Below are 12,846 nucleotides of genomic sequence, written 5' to 3'. Positions count from 1 at the left end.
CAGCCTCTGCCCCCAGCCTCTGCCCCCCGCCTCTGCCCGCAGCCTCTGCCCCCCGCCCCTGCCCGCAGCACCCTCGGCGCTCCCCCCGCAGGCTCTGCGGCCGAAGGCGGGCCGCGGGCCGCCCCGAGAGGCAGCGGAGCGGCAATCGCAGAGGCAGAGGCGGCGCGGGGCGCGTCTCGCTGCCGGCTTCGGCCCGACGCGGGCTGCTTTGCCGGGGAAGGCTTCGGGCAGGAGCAGCCGCTGGCGGGTCCCTGCCGGCGGCGGAGCTGGAGCCTCCGCTCCTCCGCGCTCGCGGTCCCGCGTGGGGAGCGGGGCCCGCGGGCAGCCCTGCGGGAGCGGGGCCCGCCGGAGCCCCGGCCGCGGCCCCGTGGCGGCGGGGGGCGGCCGGGCGGGCCGGGTCCCGCCGCCGCCGGGCTCGGGCGTGCGCTGCGCCGCGCCCTGGAAGCCCGACGGTGCCGGCGCTGCTGGCGGAGGAGAGGCCGGCTCCCCCGGTCCGTTCGGGCTTCAGTTGAGGTCAGACACGGACGGTAAAATGGGATTAGCTGGAGGACGGTTATTAGGCAAAATCCGTGCAATTTGTCTAATCTGAGGTGCTTATTTAACACAGTAAGGAGATTATTTTGAAATATAATTTTGACTCGACACTGACCCACTAATAAAGACTCGTTGCAGCTTTGCACGGCTCGAAGGGGAAACAGAGTCCTTCGGTGGAGGGAGAAAAGTGCCTGTTTAACAGCACAGACACGCCGAAGCGTTTGCTGGCAGCAGAGCTGGCCCTGCCCGCTCCCTGCTCCGACCCCTGGTCCTCGCCAGCGAGAAGCACGGTGCAGTCGTGTCCCCCTAAAGAAGGAGTTGAAGGGCACGGCAGCCAGCGTATGAAACGAGCCTGTCCTCAGCAGGGTCGCACGTCCTTGAGGCCGAGGGCTCCCCATCCTCCCCGGTGCCCGACTGTGCCAGGGCTCAGGGCACAGGCATGCCCTTCAGGGTGCACGTCCCCTGGCACCAGCCCCCCGGAGAGCCCCGCAGACAGAGCCCCTGCAGCTCGAAGGGAGGGATTAAGGGGAGCGAAAAGCCGTGTCTGGCTCCCTGCACAGGAGGATCTCTGTCTCAGCACCAGATGGCATTAATAGCATTATTCTGCACGGCTTGCGGACACCCACGTGTGCACGCACACTCGCACAGCCCTTTGCACCCCTGGCTGGGGCTCGAGGGCTGTGCCACGGGTCGGGGACACTGACAGGGTGTGCAGCGGCAGAGCAGGACACGCTGCCAGCGCCTGAAGACTTGCGCTGGGGGTTACATTTGGAGGCCAGGCTATTACCAGAGCTAAACTGTGAGCAGCCCGGCTATGTGCCCCTCCAGGATGGAGCCAGGGAACCTGAGAACAGGAACAGGGGAAAGGCATAAGCAAATTATATGATGAATGGTAAATGCGGCCTCCCTGCGCCAGGGGCAGGGGTGCTTCTGAGGCACAGGCGTGAGCTGCTTCTGAGGCAGGGCTCTCTGCTCCTCTCCATGCCTCACAGCCCTTGGCTTTGGATGTTGAGCCCAGGAGCTATGGGAGCGGGAAGCTGGGAAGACCGCAGGGAAAGGCCACCGTGTCTCTGCTCGGCTGCCTTTCTCCTGCCGCTGCCCCGGTGAGAGGCTCCTGCTCCCCCCAGGGCCTGGGCAGGGGGAGTCACGGTCCCCGTCAGAGGGTGCCCGCAGGACAAGCCCCAGCCCCGCAGCCCTTTCCCTGTGCCCGCAGCCCCACGGGTCAGCTGGGAGCTGCGGCCTCGGCAAGGAGGCGTTCGTCTTCTCCCCTGAACCAGGCAATCTTGGGGGATTTCTCTCACAGTCCCTTGAGCCATTAATCTTCTCAAAGTAAATCTTTTCTGTGACACAAAGGGGATTGGGTAAATAATACAGTGGACAACTGGAGTGTCCTTTTCGTCTGGGAAGACTTCCAATTCCGAACAGCTTCGCCTTGGTACTGTCTATTCCCTATTTGCTTCGCGGTCTCTGGACAGCCAGGTACGAGGGAGAGGGGCTCTGGCCAGCCGTGGCTTGTCCAGCTCTTGTGCTTAATCCACAACTGAATGTGAGGAGATGAGGCACCCGGGGCAGGAGCAGGAGGAGCAGCAGCCAGGGAGGCTGGCTGCTCAGCTTGTCCAGCCTGGAGCGCGCCAGCACTGCTCCGCCATCTCCGCGATGCCAGGGACGCATTTGGCCCGCGAGGAAATGTGAATGCAAAATGTCTCCGCATTAGTTAAAACAGGAGAGCAGCAAATGGTGACTAATGGAGCCAAAGAGAAACACTTGACGACGTGGAGAGATGGGGCCGGGCTGGCAGGTAGCCAGTCACACGCCTCGTTCTCCCTTTGTTCTGCTCCCAAAAAGGCAGCGCATCCATCAACAGCAACGTGTCTGCCAAAACAGCAGCGCTCCACCGTCTTAAATTATCCTCCCAACCGAAGTAAATAACATTTCAGCCCTCATTTCCATGTTGCACATGCCCCAAAGCAGTGGTTATTAGGAAATAACTGCTCACACTAGGATGGACGGCTGCCCCGGAGCCGGGCCCGCAGAACAGCCTCGCAGCAGCGATGCTGTGTGAGCGCAGCCCAGCAGCTCAGCTTCAGCAGCACGAGCCCAGGGACGGACGGGCTGGCTCCTCACGGTGGGTTTCACAGCGGGCTGAAGCTGGGAAGCAAAGAAGGGTCTGCGTGAATCTGGTACGCGTGTCTCAGGACCGTGCCTTGGCCCTGCCAAAACTTAGCAGAGCCCCCGGTGACTCCAGGCTCGCCCTGGAGCCGGCAAGGACACGGACCCCGCTCGCCTCCCTTGTACGGGGCTTCCCTCTGCTCCGCGGCGGGACTCCTGCCGGGCCTGGGCGCACGCCTCGCACACCCGCACCTCAGCGGGGCTTGAAAACCCGGGATGCTGAAACACCGCTCGGTGACAGGAGCACAAACGCTGCCGCAAGTCTCCCCGACTGCTGCTCCTAAGTCCCTGGGGCGCCGGGGAAAGCCTGCCCGCGGCCGCGTGTCGGGCTGCCAAGAGCCGGCCGGGCCGGACGCGCGGGCCGGCGTGCCCCTGCTCGCAGCCGGGAGCGGGGCCGGCCAGCCCGGGGGCAAGCGGTGCCCGCGGGCCGGGGCCAAGGCTCCGGGCACCGGGCACAGCCGCCCCGGGAGAGCGGGCCGCGCTTCCCCGCTCCGCGCTGCCGCGGTGCGACACTAGGGGGAAGCAGAAATCCAGCTTCTTGCCCGGGAAGCGGCTGCCCGGGGACGCGGGAGCGCGGTCCGGGCCCGGAGCGGCGCGGCGGCCCGCTCCGGCTCGGCCCCGGGGGCACCTGGAGCCCTTCCCAGGCGGCGGGCAGCCCCCTACGGAGCGCAGCCGTTCCTGTAGTGCCGCTGACCCAGGGGGCCCGCGGAGGGTCCCGCTTCCGGGCGCGTTGACCTGCGGGCATCTGCCCGGCCCCGGGCTTGCCGGCCCCCTTTGCCTGGGCGCAAGCCCCTCGCCGCCTCCGGAGCGTGCCTCCTCCCACCGGCCCCTGTGGCAGCCGCTCGCTCCCCTCTGCCGCCGGGGAAACTGAGGCACGGAGCGGGGCTGCAGCGTGCCCACAGCCGAGGTGGGGGACATTTCCCCCCCTGCACCGCCCGGGCGGCACCCGCAGAGGGCCAGCCTTGGGGGTGAGGGGCTGCTGCCCTTCGCCCAGGCCGAGGAGGGGCGCAGGGGGACGGGACGGGCGTTGCTGCAGGGGAGCGTGCCCGGGGAGGCCGGCCCTGCGGGGAGGCCAGCCCTTTCATGTCCAGGTGCTCCCAGCAATTAGCCCAGCTGCAGCCTGTCCTGCAATCACCTCAAAGCCTTTTTCCTCCTCCGCCCCGAAGGCACCCATTTCCTGTGTGCCGTCACTGGTGGGACTGGGCTGGCAGGGGTGGCCGTGCAGGGCTGGGGACCGCCGTGCAGGGCAAAAAGCCTGCGCCTTGCCCCTGAGGAGCAGGGTGGCCAGCGAGGGGTCACAGCGGGCTAGCTGTGCTCGCCAGAGAGGTGCTGCGAGGGTAAGTTCGCGACTGCGTGGGAAGTGCTTTGTGGAAATCGGCTAGCACCAGATAAGTAGCCCTGTTGTTTTAATGACTGCTTCCTCTGAGGGATTTGTCTGGGAGGGCGGCTGAGGGCACGGGGCTGGGGACTGGTGGGAGGTGAGGCGTGCCCTGGCCGGAGGGACACCAGGGCGAGGGACGCTCCCCGCAGCGCTGCGTGTCCCTCTGCAGCGCCTTTTCCCTGGCACAGGGCAAAGCCTGGGCCTGCTGCTGACCCCAGTAGCTGTGGACCCCTGGAGAGGGGTCCTTTTGGGACCCTCCTCGTGGCTGCTTTCCCCAGTGGCCCTCCACATGCTTATGTGGAGGGTGGGTTTTTGCATGTTAGTGGAAGAATTATTCTTAGGGGAAAGCACCTGGCTGGCTAATGGGGTACGTGAGCACGGGGCACCCCTGTAATCCCTGGAGCTCTGGGGCCTGGGGGATCCTGGAGCTGAGTGTAAATGCTGCCCAGAGCTGGAACAAATGCCAGGGAGGGGGTGGTTGAAGGAGGCTGGCTGGGTTAGGGTGGTTGTGGCAACACTGGCCCTTGCCCTCGGGGAGAGGCAGAGCGTGTCTTTTGAGGGGAAGGACCCTGCTGTCCGTGTTCTGCTGTGGTGAAGTGCAGAGGGCCCCTTCTCCCGAAGGGGGTAGCCTGTTGGGGCTCAGCACCGCGCGCGGGCATGTGCTGCTATAATTTCTCCTGTGCCTTGTGTGGAGTTTGAGCCAGGGAAATAATTCCTTAGTATGAGCTTCAGCTTTTAGCTAGCTGTGCAGCTGGGCTTGCTGCTGGCTCTGGCAGGTTGCTCGCTCCCCGTTAGCAGGTCAGTGGCTACAGGGAGCGTGAGACACGCTTCTCCCAGCGTGTTAGTGCCGGCCTAGCTTCCTGGGAGCCTCCTATGTGCTGCCAAAGTGCAGGTCAGCGCTGCCCAAATAATTAACGAGATGATTTTCAGCCCTTCCCGATGACAGCTGTATGAAGCACATGACGCCGTTCCAGCCTGCTGATGGGGTGGATGGTAGCAGGATACCAGCTTTCTGGGCTGAATGCTCGTGCAAAGGCGATGCACAAATGCTTCCTGTGCATATGCAAATGCGGGAGCTGCGGGAAGGCTGATGTCCCTAAATGGTGGCTGCTGGGCAGGAGCCGAGTCCCAGGTGTGGGCTCGCAGGAGCCAGCTCCGGGGAGCGCCTGGCTGCCTGCCCTCCGCTGCCAGACCCGCACGTGCGACTGGGCTCAGGAGGCTGACAAATGGCCTGGGCTGAACAATCAATGGAGGAGCAAACAGGGCCGTAATGAACGGCACAGACAGCTCAAGGACTCGCCATGGCTCCCCGAGTGTGACCCGGGGCTGGTCATTCACGCTGTCAGCCTTTAGTTGTTGTCTCCTCTTGTGCTGCTTCCCCTCTTGCCAGCAGATGCTGTCCTGGAGGAAGGTGCTTTTGGCAGGGGGAGGTTAGGGCTCTCGGTAGAGGCTGATTCTCTGAGCTAGGGATGATGAGGAAACTCAGTGGAGATGCTGAACAGCCAAGGGAGCTAAAAATGAACCAGTGAGTAGCATCTACTCCCCCTGCACATGTGCCTCAAATGGAGATCTGTGAGGCCCTGCGGGTGCTGTGCCAGCGGGTGCCCCGCCAGCCCCCGCGCCCCCGTTTCATTCACTCCTGAGTGTAGGAGGGTAGAAACTGCACCCGAGTCCAACACATGGCGTGCCGGATTGCAGAAAGCTGTAGCAGTTTCTGTGGCTGGAAGATTCCTGTTAGCAGCCTGGCCTGTGCTGCCATCCTGCAGCAGCTGCCGGGGAGGGAAGGGGCAGATGCCTGGCATGTGGCTGGGGCTCCCCAGAGCCTGGGATTTGCTTGTTGCCTTGGGTATGGGCCTGAATACCAATTTCCTTGCTAAGTATCAGCTAACATCTGTATACGGGTGTAGGTGGCAATTGAAATGCACCCCGATTCCTAGAGGGATGTGTGGGCACCGGGTGTGCATCAGCTGCTGCTTCATCGCCTCTCGGGACGCTGATGGCACGGCCAGGGGTACGAGTGAGCCAGCAGCGAGCGGTGCGGGGCTGGGAGGAGCACATGCACGCGTGGGAGGAGGGCTGTGTGCCGGGGACACCCACGCACCGTGACAGAGCTGCTGAGGTGGCCTGGGAACGGGCTGAGTAGGGGGTGGTGAGGGAGCTACGCAGCTTGGCAGCACCGAGGAAGGGGAAGCACATCCTCGGAGAGGAGGAGGAGGAAAGGCTGTGGTGTGTCAGACCTGCGCAGCACGAGCACAGCGTTTGCTCCCGCCTCTGCTGTTGGCTTTTCGGCACTGAGGTCTGGGCGGGTGCATGTACATGGGCTAGGTGACAGCTGGCCTCCTCACGCTCGTCACTAAAATGAGGGTATCTCTGGTGCAGGTGGCCTGGAGTAGGGAGGGGAAGGGGGACGCGGGGTGGGTGTGCGGGAGCCTTAGCCCTGCCAGCTTCTTCGTGTGCTTTGGCCGTGTCCCTCCTCTGTGAGGTGGGAATCGCTCACCCACGCTGTGCAAGTACCACCTCGGCGGTGTGGGTGAGCTCTCTGGCTCTTCCAAGGGACTCCCAAGTACGAAGAATTGCAATGAACCGGTGCAGGCTGAAAATGGCTGAGGAGGTGGTGGTGTTCTAATTTTTTTACTGGGTGGTGATGGTTAGGCTTTTAACGAAATCTTCAACAGTGCTTTTTTAAAAATCAGTACATAATGCTTTTTCTACTTGTTGTTTTGTGTGAAATCAGAATGCTTCAATCTTCCTTTCTGTTTATTTTCCAACAAACTGGGATTGGAAAGGCTGTTTTGGAAAGCAAAGGAAACCTGCTATAATCACTTCAAGAAGAGACATTCTGAACCGCTCTAACGGTCCAGACAAATTGGCTTTGGTGCAACTAAGTCTTGGGGAGTAAGATCCTAGGCTTGAATTAAGCCTTACATAAATACACCCCAAAGCGAAGCATTAACTAGTGTCGATTTGTTATGTGCTGGCTAGAGGGATGAATGTGTAATGAAGTCTGCTAGGCCCTATCTTGCTTACGTCCCCTGGCACGGGAGCAGCACGGGCCGGTGCCGTTCGTCTCGTGGGAACCTGAATTCTGTCCTCGGGCTGCTAAGAGGTGCCCGGGGGCCCGGGGAGGAGGAGCGCTGCCAGCTGCAAGCCCGGGGTGGCCCCGCCGCGCTGCTGCGTCCCCAGCCCCGCGGGGCGGCTCTGTGGCCGGGCCGGGGCTTGCCCGCGGGCGAGGTGCGGGTCTGCGGGGGCCGGAGGGAGCGGGCCGGTGCGCCAGCCCCCGGGGCTGCGGCAGAGCGCTCGGCGGTACGGAGCGTGCCCGGCGCGACCCAGCTGTCACGAACCCCCGTGGGCGCGCCCGCAGGGGGCTGCGGCCGTGGGTGCTTGCGCTGGTCGGCTCGGCGGCGCCCAGCGGGCCGGGGCGAGGGCGGCCGCGACCGCGACCCGCCGCCCGCTCGCACCGGGGCTGGCTGCCGCCCTCCGCCGGCCGGGGGGGAGGAGGAGGAGGAAGAGGAAGGGGGGGGGGTGGTGTCTCCTCGGCAGGGAGCCTCGCTCGGCGGGGGCCGCGGCCCTCCCAGCCCTCGGCGGGCCCGGCGGGGAGCGGGGCGCGGGGGCGGGGAGTGCGCGGGAGCCCGGCCCACCCTCCCGACGCCACTCGCCGGGAGAGGGGAGGAGGAGCGGCGGCGAGCTCGGCGCTGGGCACCGCACCCTGGCTGGCAGCGCGGCGGCAGGGAGCGCGGCACGCCGGGGGCACCGCACCGCCCGCAATTGCGCCGCAGCCCGGGGCCGTAGGTGCTCTTTATGGCATGTGGCTGGTAACTTTTTTCCTGCTGTACTCTTTGCGGAAAGGTACGTGGCCCCGGGGGCGGGGGGCCGCCGGGCACCGGCCGGGCGGCGTCGGGCTCTCCGCGGGAGCGGCGTCCCGGGCCGCGGCTCCCGGTGCGCCCCGCCGGGGGAGCCGGCCTCGGGGCGCCGCCGGGGCACCCCCCGGGCAGCCGGCGACCGGGCTGTCGGGGCGCCGGCCCCGCGCTGCCCGCGGCTCGTCGGAGCGCTCGCCCCGGACGGAGCGGCGCGGAGCGCGGAGCGGGGCCGGGCCGGCGGCAGCGCGGCCGGAGCCGCCCCGGAGCCGCGGCTCGGCGGAGCCCCGGGGCGGCGGGGGCCGCGCGGGGACGAAGCGCCGCACCGACGGCCGCGGCATCTTCCCGCCCGGGCCGGCGAGCGGGAGCGGGGACCGCGGCTCGCAGCGGCGCCTCCGAGAGCCGTGCGCCGCGTCCCCGCGTTCCGGGACTGCCGGGGCAACAGCCTCATCCCGAGAGCCGGCCCAAGCCCGGCGACGCTCTAAAAATCGCGTCCTTGCCTCTAGGAACGCCGCGTGAAGTGTGTCCCGGCGGCTTGACATAGCTCAGGCTGGGTGGGGGGAAGAATCTTGCGACAAGCGTGTCGAGGAGGTGCGCGCTTAAAGATTACAGATCCATTTAAAGTTGGAGATTAAGTGAACGCTGTCCGAATCTATAGAGGTAACGCTCTAAACCCAGTCTCCGCTGTAGATGCAGTTAAAAAAGCAAGCCGAGGAGCTGCACGTAGCACGGGCGCTAAATCACGGTGCGTTTGTTACAACGGTCGATCGATGTTACAGAAAGGAATTGCCCGTTTCCGATTCTGCGGGAATTGTTAATTATGTTTCTGTAATAAATTACCTCTTTGCACATGACGCGATCCGCAGATGCGGTGATGGAAGCGCCCACCTTTTGGAAAACCGTCTGCTTGGAGAATGTCAAATGACATTTGCCCTAATTATCTTTTTTGACATTTGCGAACAGCAAGGGGGAAATTTTAGGAAATGAGGAAAGTGAAAGAAGGGGGACGGGGCTGCCTCCTTACACGAGACTCCTCTCGCTGCCTATTACGTTACCCCTTTCTCTGCACGTTACTCCACTGAAAAATATTTAACGAGGCTTAATAGGGCATCCTGGCCGGTTGTGTGGTGATGATCAATTATTCCATCAATTATTAATTATGGAATAGCTGCTTTATTCGAGCTGGAATCAAACTGCGTTTGGGAGCTTTACCCAAAATCGCTATTGTGTTTAGGATCTGCTGAGCTGAACGTGCCAGCGTCTGCGTTGCTTACATTTGCATTTTTTACTGGGCTAAAAGGAAAAAACAAAACCGAAAACAAGTGACTGTTGAGGACACTACAGTTTCTTCCCCCCAATAGTCCAAACGAGAGCGAGCTGTGCTGCGTTTATCGCTTTCGCATGTTTTCAGCCCCAGCTTCTTGGAAAAGGGATCTCTTCCCACAGAGCTCTCTCGTCTGAGAAGAGCAAATTAAAAGCCTCCATTAGCGCAACTCCTCGTGGCCTCATTTTCTCTTTTTTAAGAAATAAAATGTATCTTCAGTGTTGAACAGCCTCAGTGATGGAAAGTGTTAAAGTGGAACGGTTCCAAAGAGAGGACAGCGGTACGATGGAAGTCTCATTATAATAATAGGATAAAAAAAAGGAATTGTTCAATGCATGATAAACCTTTCAGATACTTAATATTTCTGGGCATCGAAGCACATCCTTTTAACGTGTTCCTGCTGTAGAACAAGAGCTCAAGTGGAAACTGAAAGCAAATAAAACATTTGATCCAGGGGACCACTGAAGTTTAGAAATCCCTCGATGGGCTGTAGCTGCTTATTTCTCCCCCGCTTATAAAATAAACAAAAATAGGTGGTTGGCAAGCCAACAAACAGGGAGTCGAGCAGAAAGACGGTCTGGCACTGGGAGGGAGAGCAGCCAGGCAGAGGCGGAGGGGAGGTGAGTGGCGAGCGGCGTGATGAAGAGCATACTGGTCAAAATTGAAAGGCTTGGAGCTGGGAAAGCATCTCCCTGCGTGTTCTTGCTGGATCTCTCTGCCGCCTGATTTATATTGGCATTATATTTACATTATGTTCCTGTATTGGGTGCAGTGAACTATGCAGCTTGCGTTTTTTAATCTCTCCCCATCTCGGCCCCCCAGTGTGGCACAGCGCTCGTTTGTCTCTGAAATGAAACATGGAAACCTCATTAAATGCACGGAGGAGAAGCCTGCAGTGCTGAATTCCTCGCCGTGCCCAGTGTTTGTTTATCCTGCGGATAGCCAAAATTGCCCAGCGCAAGGAGCCACGATGGCGACTTGCCCAGAGCCCTCACCTGCACCTGGCGTGGGCTCGGGGCCGCTCCTGCCCGGGGACGCGAAAATCGATCCAGGCAAGCCTAATATTTCCTGGTGCGTTTGTTCTCTGGAGGAATGGGCCGTGCCTCGCGTGAGTAGCGAGTGCCAGGGCTGTGCTGCCGAGCAGCCCTTCCCGGAGACGGGGGCTGCCTGGGAGCCGTAGGCTTGGCTTTGGGCAGCCGTGGCCCGGGGCGCCTTTCTGCTACAGTGCTCTGCTCTCTGCCAGGTGGCCCTGGGGCGGAGGGGCGGGAGCGCTCTGCCCGCCTCGGGGGCAGCTGAGCGGCCCAGCGCAAGGAGAAAACTGGAAGCGGCTCTTCGTGGCAGGAATTCTTCTGACACGGCAGCACGCGAGTTCTGGGCTGTGCCCGGGATAACGTGAAGTCGTCTCGCACCCAAATAAGCGTGCTGCTAATAAGCGCGACTTCCTAGGAGGGCACGAAGGAGGAAGGTGGTCAGGCGTTGCGGTCGTTACGACGCGTGCTTTACTGGGAGGCTTATGCAGCGGCAGGTTTGGGTGCAGAGTGCTTCTTGTCTTTGAAATCTAGATTATAGCCAGCTACGTATTTTTACATAATCATGATTTTGTGAGTTACCCTTTCCCTGCTTGTAGATCCTTGAGAAATAAACCCCACCACATACAATCTGCATATTGCCGCCATCATCTGCCAGCAGAGCTGTACCAAATATTTAGGAAATCCATTTCCCGACTCTTGCTAACGCTTGCTGCCTGCCCCAGCTGCTGCCTCTTGGCTGTGTCAGCTCCTCTCCGCGAGAGAAGGCAGCAGGCACAACTTAGAGGGGAAAAGGGGAAGGTGAGCGAGGTTTTGGAGCTTGCTCTATTGATCCGTTCCCCTCGTTTCTCATACCTGTCGGCCGCGTGATGGAGATCCTCATCTCCGCCTCGTAAAGCCAGCATGTGGGCTGCGGCGTGCCGGACGGCACGGACCGGTGGCTCCGGAGAAAGCCTGGCAGCAGGCGTGCGCGGCCTCTGGTGCGTCCCCTCTCCCGCCCCTTGTACCTGCTTGGCTCGGCCCCGGCCTCCCCTGGGGGCACCTTGCCGTCGCCCTGGCTCGGTAACGTCACCAGGTGCCCCCTTGGGACTCGGCTGCAGCTCCTCAGGCGTCGTGTTCAGCGTGGCTGTGGGAGGGGAGGGAGAGGCCGTTGCCTGTGCTGCCTGGGCTGGTCCCTCACCCCCCGGAGCAGAGGGCCCCCGGGGGGAGCTGGGGCAGGTTGGGGGCTCGGGAGGTGGCGCAGAGCTGGGGGATGTCCACCCTGTGTGGATGGGGTGGTGAGACTGGTGGGTGAGCAGGCCGATGTGGGAGGTTCAGGGGCCAGGCAAATCAGCGGGGAGCGCCTTTTTTTTTCCAGGCAAGGGTTACAGCCTCAGCCCGGGTGCTGTCGTAATAGCTGGAGGTGGTTCAGGCCTTAATTTCCATGCAGATGCGCTAAGGAGCGGGCAGCTTGCACTCCAAGCGCGTTTGAGCGGTGCCCTTACCCGCAGAGGACCAGAGGCAGCGTTCTCCTTCGCTCCCTCTTCGGTTCGCGGTGACGGCGGCTGCGGCGTGGGGAACGACTGCGGTGCTCGGGCCAGAGGGACTGTGCCGCAAGGGTGGGACTCTTGCGGTGGCCGAAATGCAAGGCTGGGGCAGGGAAGGTGCTGTGGCAGGTACCTGCCGTCGCTGCGGCTGTGCTGGGCGCCAGCCGAACGCCCCGGGCCACGCTCGGCATTTTGTGGCACTATTTCCCCCCCCCTAGACCGGCCCTGAGGGGCACAGCGTGGGGGGGGAGGCCGGAGGCACGGCTTTAACCCTTTGGGCCGGCCAGCCACCGCGGCGGGGTGGCATCCCCTGCGGCTGCGCCGTGCTCCTGGCAGGGTGTGCGCCTCTTGTACGCTGCTCCGTGTTTCTTACCTTCTCTCGGCCGCTCCTCTCGCCGTCCCTTCCGTGATGCTCGGAGATGTCCCTTCTCGCTCCGTCAGCTCCAAGGTCGCTCCCTTCATTAGGAGAAAGGCTATTGAAAGTGTCCGGAAGATGAGGGCTTGAAGGAAGCTCGTTCCAGGGAAGGCCAAAGACTGCTCCAGCGTTACAAACGTGCAGGCAGTATGTGATGGAATTACTGCCGCATCTTAAAGCAGTAGAGAGGAAAGATTAGGACTTGCCACCTACCTGTAATTCCCACCCCGCAATGCGTGCCAAGCTTCGGTTCACTTTCTCCTTGAACAGGGCAGGTGTCAAACACCCTTAATGAGGATAATAAATGAGCGGCGAGGTGGTGATTAGCCTGCTGTTCTTCACAGCCTCCCTGCAGCCCCTTACAGCTGGTGGCTGGAGGAGCCCCGGTGGCTCCTACGGTCCCTTTGCTGGCTTGCGGGTGGGCTTTCTGCTGTGGCGGTGCCTCGGCAGCATCTCGCCTGGCCGTGGAGGAAGCTGGGGTGGGCACCTGGGCGGTCAGAGCACCGAGCCCAAGAGGCAGGTCTCGGGAAGGGTGCTGCCAGCGGGGTAACGTGAACTCCAGCCCGGTGCCTGCCCTTTCTGAGGTGCCGCAACACCTCCTTTGGAGTGCCAGCA

General features: G+C 62.2%; 1 protein-coding gene across 1 annotated transcript in view; it reads right to left on the bottom strand.

Moving 5' to 3' along the window:
- The window catches only part of ZW10 (zw10 kinetochore protein), a 227,747-nt gene that overhangs the window by 142,113 nt on the left and 72,788 nt on the right, over positions 1-12,846 (bottom strand). The window lies entirely within an intron of this gene.

The sequence above is a fragment of the Mycteria americana genome, chromosome 19 (assembly GCF_035582795.1).
Source record: "Mycteria americana isolate JAX WOST 10 ecotype Jacksonville Zoo and Gardens chromosome 19, USCA_MyAme_1.0, whole genome shotgun sequence".
NCBI lineage: Eukaryota > Metazoa > Chordata > Aves > Ciconiiformes > Ciconiidae > Mycteria > Mycteria americana.
Note: the sequence above shows the minus strand (reverse complement) of the source record. Positions and strands in the feature narration are given on the sequence as shown.